Consider the following 9,415-nt stretch of genomic DNA (forward strand, 5'->3'; position numbering starts at 1 on the left):
TTGTCTGACTCATGCTTAAAGTGTTTGGTGCTTGATTAATTATTTCATATGTGGTTACAGCAAGTGCCAAAAAAATTGCTATTTATTGCTCAATAGATCTGCATTTTACTTCTGGATGATCTCTGTTTTCACTCTCAACCAACAAAATGAAAGGTTTTTTATCATTTGTTTGTTTAAATACAGAAGGAAAAGAAACCACCCCTTAATAACCTTTCAAAATACAAAGAAAAAAAATGCCCAGGAACAGGAATTTTGCCATTTTGTCAGCAGTAAAGGAAAGCTCCAATTGCCTCTTCAGGATTTCTCTACCCTGAGCATGGAAAGGTTGAGGAATAAGTGTGAAAACATTCATTTGCCACTCCCAAATTTTTGCACAGTGGGATTTTTCTTTATTATTATTATTATTTTCGACAGGTATGTTTGAAGCTGTCTCACAGGTGGAAGAGAAGCCCCAAGGCAACAATCCTTGCACCCCAAGCGACTTTCTGAGGATTGAGCTTAGGGTTTCGGGGTTGTTATTTTTTAGGCTTGAGGACTGTAACTGCAGGCGATACTGAACAGGGCCAGGCCGTGCGAGCTCGCTCCTCCCTGTGCGCTGCGAGGCCGTAGCTGTGGTCTCAGTTGCAGACTGGAACGATGCAGGGACCGTTGGCGTGTGGCCCCACCCCCCGCGGCAACGGCCGAGCCCTGGCGGTTGGAATTGGCGGGAAGGCGAAGATTCTCGCCCCACGCGTGGGTCCTGCCCGGGACAGTGCCTCTGCCTGGTGGAGCCCGTGACCTCTCGTCCGCAGGCTCCTCTTGTACTCTTCCTTCAGTCGCTTTCCCCCCTAGCCTACAGTGTAGGATCTGCTCTGTGGGGATTTGTGCTTGCCATCTCCCCACCCAAGCTTTTACTTATTTTACTATCGTTCGCACTTCAGAGCTGATACGGGCTGTTGAGCTTCTCCACCTAGGGAGATTGTTCCAGGGAGAAACAGCAGTTGAGCCCCACCCCAAGCTAAGAAATACATGTCCATGCCTTCAGCTTGCAGTCTAGCCTGCCTCATGGTCTTTGCCTCATGTCTTCAAGTGGGGATTCTGAACCGGGGTCCCTCCAGGTGATCTGGGGCTTTCAGGGGATGATGTGGGGCTGGTAGGCACACCAGCACAATCCACAGGATAAACCCAGAGATTTCTAAAAGAAACCCAGGGCTGTGGTCTTTCTGAGTTTTGTGCAGGGGGGAAAAAACCCTGCTCTATTATTTTTCTGTAGTGAAAAAAAAAGAGTGAAAACTAACAGCTGGCATTTTCTGGGCAGTGCCTCAAGTCTCTCCAGGGGTGCCCTGCATCAAAAACAGGTTGAGAACCACTGGTTTAAAGGGCTGCCAATAGAACCTGGGCAGAAGGACTGTGCCGCTCTCTTCTCTTTCTTCCTTCCCTGTTTCTGTGGCTCTTCTCTGTCCTTCTGGCTAGATTAGTGGTTCTCAGCCTGTTTACTCATGGTACCTCTCATTTGGACCCCAGGCGCCCAGGTTGAGAATCACTGATCTCTAGCTATACCTTCATTTTTGGGCTGCTACTGTACTGCCTGTCCATATTCATTTCCAAGCTAGAGGCAACAGGCAACTGGTTGCATTTCTGGTTCAAGCACAGTGGCAAATTAGTTGTGTTTTTGCTTTTTCAGTTTCTACTGAGCCCCGAGGAGTCTTTTGGGTGTTGGAAAGACCATATCCGATGGAAGAATAACTGGTGAGTGTAACCAACACTAGGGTTTATGGGGACTGGGGAGTGCATCAAACAATGGACTTCTTTAAGACAGAAGTGGATTTGTATAAAATTATTATTTATACATAAGTAATATAGTTATCCATTTAACATGCATTCAGTAAAATGTAGATACTTTGATTTTTTTATTGAAAAAGTAAGGTCTTTTGGGTTTTTCATCCCTCTAGTAGAGTGATAAAAACTAAAATATTGCAGTTCTCAATTCTTTAAAAAATGACTCAGGAATTTATGTTGAGAAATGGTTTTAAGACCTTTGATGCTTATTTTGATGGGTTTTGTTTTGTTTGTTTGTTTGTTTTCCTGCTTGATTCTCAGTTAATGGTTGTGGCATTATATTGTACCTTGAGGTTAATAACTAGTAGAGACTATTTTGACCTTCAGCAGTGCTGAATCCTTGGAAAATTGCAGCTGCCAACTCTGCAGCTGCTGGCTTTTCCAAAGGAGGGTAAGAACCTCCATTTAACTTGTGTAGACCAACTTTGAAGTTTTTTTGGGGGGAGAAGTCATAAAATAAGTTTCTCCTGCTTCAGCTGGTCCTCCCTATTACCTGCCGTTTGTGGGAGCTGTTCTGTAACTAGTGCTGGAGAAACTTTCTTGAGTGGGATGAGACAGAAATATTCTGACATACAGGTTTCCTTGTTTTCTTCAGTCTTCATTAACCAAAGAAGAAACCATCCCCTCATTTTAGCACATCTCATTCAGAAGATCATTGATTTCTTCCAGATGCTCTAATCAAGACTCCAAAGAAGGTATATAGAAAAAGGTTATGTGTTATAGTTGCTTGTAGTATTAGTAGGGAATTGGAATAAATGACCCAGCAAATTCCTTCAAGTTTTTTTTTCCTATGTTCCAGCTGCAGAAAAAAATTGCTTGTTAGAGGATGAGAAGAATGATGCTTCTTTAGCAAACATCTTTCCACTAACTAATAAGACCTAAGGGTACCCGTGGTAACCTTATAAGGATCTCACAACACCTCTAGGGTGCTAAAGCACCCTGATTGATCATTACTGATTTACTATTATCTTTGGGCTTGAGAAGATGGCTCAGAACTTAGTTTGCATTTCAGAGTCTTAGTACCATTTAGTTGTGTAAAAGAACTTCCTTAACTTGAGTTAGGATTCTGGGTGGCACCATACCCACTTTTGTAATATGGGAGCTGTAAACAGGTCTGTACAGCACATTTGACATCCATCTCTTATTACAAGTATATCACAGTTACTCTTGAGTCAACAGTGCTTCTTATTCTGGTATATAAATATGCTTTTAGGATTCTGACATTAGTTACCCTGAAAATCCTGGCCTTTTATTTGTATTTTTTATCTTTGGCTAATTGATCTTGAGAGTGTTTTGAATGTGTATACAAAAAACTAGAACTCTTGGTTCCAAAATGATACCTTTTATTAAACCAACTGGAAAATGGCAAGAAAATTGTCCTTTTCTGCAAGCTTTCGGGATCAAAGTCCCTTTGTCAGGCTCTGTGGAAAAGTGTAGATAGTACAAGATGGTAAAAAGTCCCCATAGGTAGGAAATAAACTTCATTTTTGCACAGAGGGAGCTGGAGATGGAAGGCTGTCCCTCTGGGTCCATGAGAGTGTCTTTGTGAGCTGTGTTGAGTAGCTCTTTGATGTGTTGATCAGGTAGAATTCCTTCCCTGGAGGTGTCAGATGGCAGGCAGGGAGGTAAATAACTTCCTTGTTGTTCTGCAATGAAGTTTAAAATCCAAAATAGGCTAAAATTCATCATCTTCCATGTTTCAGGGGTGCACTTGGTAGCCATGTTGGTCTGAGACAAAAAGACATGCAAAAAACTAGAACTCTTGGTTCCAAAATGATACCTTTTATTAGACCAACTGGAAAATGGCAAGAAAATTGTCCTTTTGAATATATGTAGTTTTCCTAATACCCATTAACGTGTCATAATTTATATCCCTTTTTTGTAGCCTAAACTGGATTGAATTTCCACTGCGGGTAGGGAGAAGTAGTTAGCTGTGTTAGTCTGGAGTCGGTCAGAAGGCAGGTAGAATTACATCTTTATAGACCAACTAAATAAGATATTGATAGAGAGAACACACTTTAGTTTTGAGCAGTGTCTGTTTGGCTTAAAATCATTTTTAAATTTTCCATTGAATTCCATTGATTTATTTATTGAGTCCTGCTCTATTTCTGATGTATTATGGTTTGGTTGTATAATGTCAGTGGCACGTTTAATTTTTTTTTCATCTTTTTGAGTAGGTTTATTCTCAATTTATATTTTCAATGTTTAATGTCAGAGTATTAGCTTTTTACACACCTCTCTTTTAGATGTTGAACTAAATTATATTGCCATTAGGTGAACAAACCCTAGGTGTTATATAGGGCTAACTTAAGAGAAGTCTCTTGCCTTGTGGACTGCTCCAAGAAGAGCTATCTTTTTAAGGTGATATACCGCAGCAGGAGACAAACTTTGGCAAGCTCCAAAATTCACTAATGTGCACAACAACCATACAAAGATCCTTTGATTGCAAAATGATATAGCCAGCACTAAGATAAACCAGAGGAATTTTGTCTAGCTAGTGATGCAAAATCATGACTAAATAGTTGAAATAAGATGACTAGTAGGCTTGTGGGGAAATTTCTTATAAACTGAAGCTTTGGGATACTTGTGTAATTTGGATTATGAGTGGGAGTTACAAATTGGAGATCTAATTCTCCACTGCTTTATTCTCTGTGTAGTCATTTATAAGTATATATAGAAGTAAGTGCCAAATGGCTGTAAAATGCCACTAAATCAGAATAGGATAATTTTAGTTCCATAAAGAACTCACTTTGCACAAGTGAAAGTGCCTGAATGTGGTGTAATTTAGGATATTTGGTTTTATAGGGCTTAAACCTGAAAACAGATAATCTAACCTTTCTTCTGTCACTAAAACTGCCTCTCTCCTGCTTATTTTTTAGTGCTAAATCACTCTCACCTACTGAGAGGGTGTTAGGGGGTTCTTTGAAGTCACCCACCCACTGCTTCTGACTCTATAGGTTTCTCCCAAACAGTGTTTATAAGTAGGAATTGAATTTGACAAAAAGTCCTCAGTTGTGACTATGACATGTAGATCATTAGAATGTCAACTAGGTGGCAGTATAGTTTTTAAAACAAACAAACGCTTTTGTACTATTGTACCCTCAAGAAAAAGTAGATCTAGTTTAATCAAATTTCTGCAAAAAAGCTGCAGAAGATGTTTTTAGCTGCAAAAGATGATTAGAAATCAGTGTGAAAAGACTGCAAAAGATGTTTCTCTAACACAAAAATAGAAAGTAGATTGCATTGCTTGAACTGAAAGAACTATACTTACTAGTGCAAAAGAGCTTTAATAAACAATAAAAATATTAAAGTTGATGGTGGGAGGGAGAATTCAATCCCATGTATTGAGGGTGATGTAACTTTTAAATTTCAATTAAAGTGACATAAGTTGTATATCTATTTTTATTTTTGAATGGATTAAAATATTTTTATGGGTTTTTTTATAATACTATCTATACATGCTTGAAAAGTCCTCCTCCAAATTTCAGCTCTGTTCCTACTGTATTCATGACCTTTTGAAGACAGCTACAGTACACTATAATTAATGTTGTTTCTGGAGTTTGTTTGAGGATAATGTAAATGTGGCTATCTATCATTAGAGCCAGGAAACTGGCTTGTATGATATACAATTTTAAGGAAATTTAAGGCAATTATCTAGATTATATAGACTAACTAGTTTTCAAATGATTTTACACTTTAGTTATTTATTTATTTAATAAGAACTCAGACTATTAAAGGGAGCTTTTTATACTGGAAGAGGTATATGCAGGTCTCAGGGCATCTGGCATTTGTTTCTAGTCACAATTTATCCATAAACGTAACAGATAGGAAATACAAGCTCTATAGTCTATGACAAAATAGTCTGCTTAACACCTTCTGTGCCAACTGCAGCATCTATAAATATACAATAGACCCGTAATACACAAAAGTAATCTAATTTAAAAGAGATAAGGGCATATATAATATTAATGGGGTCTGCATTTGAGACAATGCTATAACTTCTTCCCAAGATGATTGGGAGAAAAACTATTGGGAGCTGAACAAAACTTCTGAATTGCAAACTTGACTGGTGTAAACTTGCAAAGGGATTTTGTCACATCCTCCAATTGGTTTTGGTAATCTACCAGCATCAGTTCAGTATTTTTTAATTCAGTCTCAGCCATTTTGCCTTTACTTGTGCTCCAACAGCTATTGTACAAAAAGAAAAAAAATCAGCAATTATAATGTGACTAGACTAATTCATTTAGGTTTATCTGACTATTTATATTCTTAAATGTCTGCTCACAAACCTTCCCAATGGGGCTCCATATACATATTAAAAAGGTATTATGGTGGAATCATGTGAAGCAGCAGATAAGCATTCTCATGGAGGAGAAAGCTTAACTCAGAATTACTCTTTACTCAGCTTTGCTCAGAATTCACCTAGTGAGAAAAAAATAATGACACCACAAGGCTATTTAATCTATTTCTGTTCATATCAATAAATGAATCAACAATATTTCATAATCAGTGGTATCAAAAGTAGCCTATAGATATAGTAACAAAGTCAGGAACATCCAAGGTAACTGAAAATGGGAAATGTCTTGCCACTACCTTCTGCATAACCTTAACAAAAATATTAAATACTAGGAATAGGTCCATCATTGATCACATTGCCAACTTCAAGTCTCATAGAACATGCTTCTTTAAGAGCACTCAACATGCTGCAATCCTAGGAGGCAGTGACCTATTTCTTTTCCATATTTATCACCATACAGCCTTCAACAAGCAGGAAGGCTTTGGGTTGAAGACCTTATGAGATGGAAATAGCCCAAATTTAAATGTGTACCTACAGCCTGAATTCAGGCACAGAAGACCTAACCACTGTACTCTTTAAGATCTTGCAGTATTACCTTAGGTATGGACAGTTTCATCTCAATTGGATGAGTTTCCTTTAGAAAAATAATAGGAGGTACTCAGGTGTGTTACAAGGATAAAACAGATTGGATTAAGGAGACTATCTAGTACATGGAATAAAAATACTGTTTCAGATTTTGCACATACTTTGATGGAAGCAAAAAACAATAACTGGGTTTTTTCTTCTGTGTTCTGTAGAAATATGTTGTGAGCATGTAAAAAAAAAAATTTTGTTATCTTTAGTTAAGAATTTCTGCCACTGGTACCCCAACTATCTTCCATCTGCTTTATCTGTCACAGAGAATCAGTTAAATGAACATGACATCTAAAGTTGATGCCGTGAAAGGCCACATCCAGACAAGCGTAGGCATTGGTTCCCTGGGGACAAGTAGAAGTGGTGAACTTTGCATCGCAGCTATTGTCCCTGGGGAATGCCTGTGCCACACATGCTTTGGTGCAACATGTTACCCCAGGAGGTTGCGGGCAGCACTGTGCTGGCCCCAGCAGCCTTACCTGGGGTCCTGGGGGCCTTCTAGGGCTGCAGCGGTGGCAATCCTGCTGGGCAGAGCCTGGCTGGTAGCCTCAGCATGGCTCTGGGTGACCCAGCACTGCTTTTCAGTGGTGTGTACTGCCTGTGCATGTGCTGCTCCATTTTTTTTTCTGCAGATTTTTTTGTCTCCTGTATATCCAGGGGTCAAAATACCTGTGGAAAAAAAAACCAGAGCAGTGTGTGCATGCATGGGCAGTGTGCCCTTGCAGTGCGGAGAACAGTTGACTGTGTGTTATGTGGTGCTGCAGATGTGTTTGCGGCACCGCATACTGCATGGCCGTGCTCGTTTGGACTGCCCAAAAAGACTACCTAGGGTTATCCTATCAGGGAAGGAGAAAACATCATTAGAGAGTTTAGTTAATCCACCATTAGAATGGGCTTTTGGAAGCATGGTGTTCTCTCCAAGAGTGCTTAAAGTCTGATTCTAACACCTTGAAGGGGTGGACCATTAAAACATGATTCTGAGCTTGATGGGAGAGTTGTGCTCAAGCCTTAAACTGTAGGAAGCAATGATTTGTCCAGGACACAAGTTCAATGTCCAGGCCCTTACTCTTAAATTATATGAAATGGTGGTCTTCCGTGTACATTTAGCTATGTTGACATAACATCATAAAAAGCAATACTGGAGTACAAAAACCAAGAGTAGGAATTGGCCTTACATAAAACTGTCTCTAGGAAATATCTGAAACATGTTCCCTTTTGGAAGAGATACTGATTGAAATGCAAAGTTTGATAAATTGATTTAAAAAAAGAAAAGATTAGAAAATGTGTTTTATGGGAATTTATGTAAACTGAATAGAAACACACAAGGTAAGATGAATCAGAAGATGTACTAATCATCAAAGCTCTAAATAATTAAACCCATAGAAAATAGAATCTTCTTAAATCGAACAGCACAGAAGCATCCTATTGTCCATATTATATAGAATTATATTACTGCATTTAATCTTCATTTCTTATACTAATCTTTATTTGGAAACTTCTCCATTAAGCTTATTAAACATGTTGATCAACATTTTCAGAAATGACATTGAAAATACCTTTCCCTGGTTTACACTAATAAGTAAATGTTTTTAATATTGGTTCAGTATGCTAATATAGTGAGGTTCCATGCCCATTACATGTATCCTGATTCACTGGCACATACTTGATTATGAAGATGAGAAAATACCTGTATTATACCTTTTGAGATGCTATCACTGAGGACGGTCAAGATTAAACCTGCTAAAGTCCTCTGGTCTGCTAAGATCCTTTGCACTAGAGTCTAGACCTTAAAACCAAGCGGAGATAGCCAGTAGTGAATTTCTCTAGTGCAAAAGACCTCTGCACATGAAGAAAGCTACCAGAAGCACTTCTGCCAGTTACTTTACTAGCCAATCTCCAGCATAGAGAAGGGAGTAGAATCACTGGAAGAAGATTGTGTGGTGTTTAGAGCTAAGTTCTGCTGTGCTTGATGCTGTATTGGTAACAGTACAAAGAAGAGGAAAATTAGTACAGTATATGCTAATTTTGTTTCTTACAGCTCTGCACATCAGTCATTCACTTATATCTCTGTCTTTCTAGATCATTCCCAATAGTTATACTCATAAAACAGTTATTGTGATATAATGCTGTTCTCTGAGATGTAGAGAGATTTTCAATTTTTACCTGAGGCTTTTATTCTTTTTGTATAAGGGATACAGTGACATAATCAAAATTACAGATATGCTATCTGATTAGTAGGAACATCTGGACTTTTTTGCATAAAGAGTACAGTGTATCTTTTACAAGTGTATAGTACAGTTTGTGAATAAAGAGTGAATATTCTGAAATTCAAATAAATTGTTGGTTTGAGTTAATAAATTTAAAATGCATCTTTTAAATATTTGAAGTTGTTACATGAATTATTGAAACCCTATAACTATTTGATTAGTACTCTTATTCCTTAATTTTTACCCTTATAACTATTTAATTAGTATTCATGACCTCAAATATCAAGAATTTTGGTCCTGTCCCAAAAATATATAATTGACTTGAAAATAAGGAGACTGCAGTAGTAATTAACTTTGGATCTTTTAATTGCCTTTATGAGCTGTAAAGATTCAAGTTATTTTTCTTCTATGTAAATCATAAAGACTAGAAACTTATTTTTCAGATTGAAAGTAGATATAC

The 9,415-nt window shown here is 38.1% G+C and overlaps 1 protein-coding gene across 1 annotated transcript in view; it reads left to right on the forward strand.

Moving 5' to 3' along the window:
* Positions 1-1,663: 1,663 nt before the first annotated feature.
* Positions 1,664-9,415, forward strand: part of CCDC73 (coiled-coil domain containing 73) — a 144,444-nt gene continuing 136,692 nt past the window's right edge. Inside the window, exons 1-2 of the mRNA XM_019476661.2 lie at positions 1,664-1,728; positions 2,414-2,513. The gene's annotated coding sequence lies outside the window, so the exon portion shown is untranslated. The remainder of the gene's footprint in view (positions 1,729-2,413; positions 2,514-9,415) is intronic.

This window comes from Alligator mississippiensis, chromosome 2, assembly GCF_030867095.1.
Source record: "Alligator mississippiensis isolate rAllMis1 chromosome 2, rAllMis1, whole genome shotgun sequence".
Taxonomy (NCBI): domain Eukaryota; kingdom Metazoa; phylum Chordata; order Crocodylia; family Alligatoridae; genus Alligator; species Alligator mississippiensis.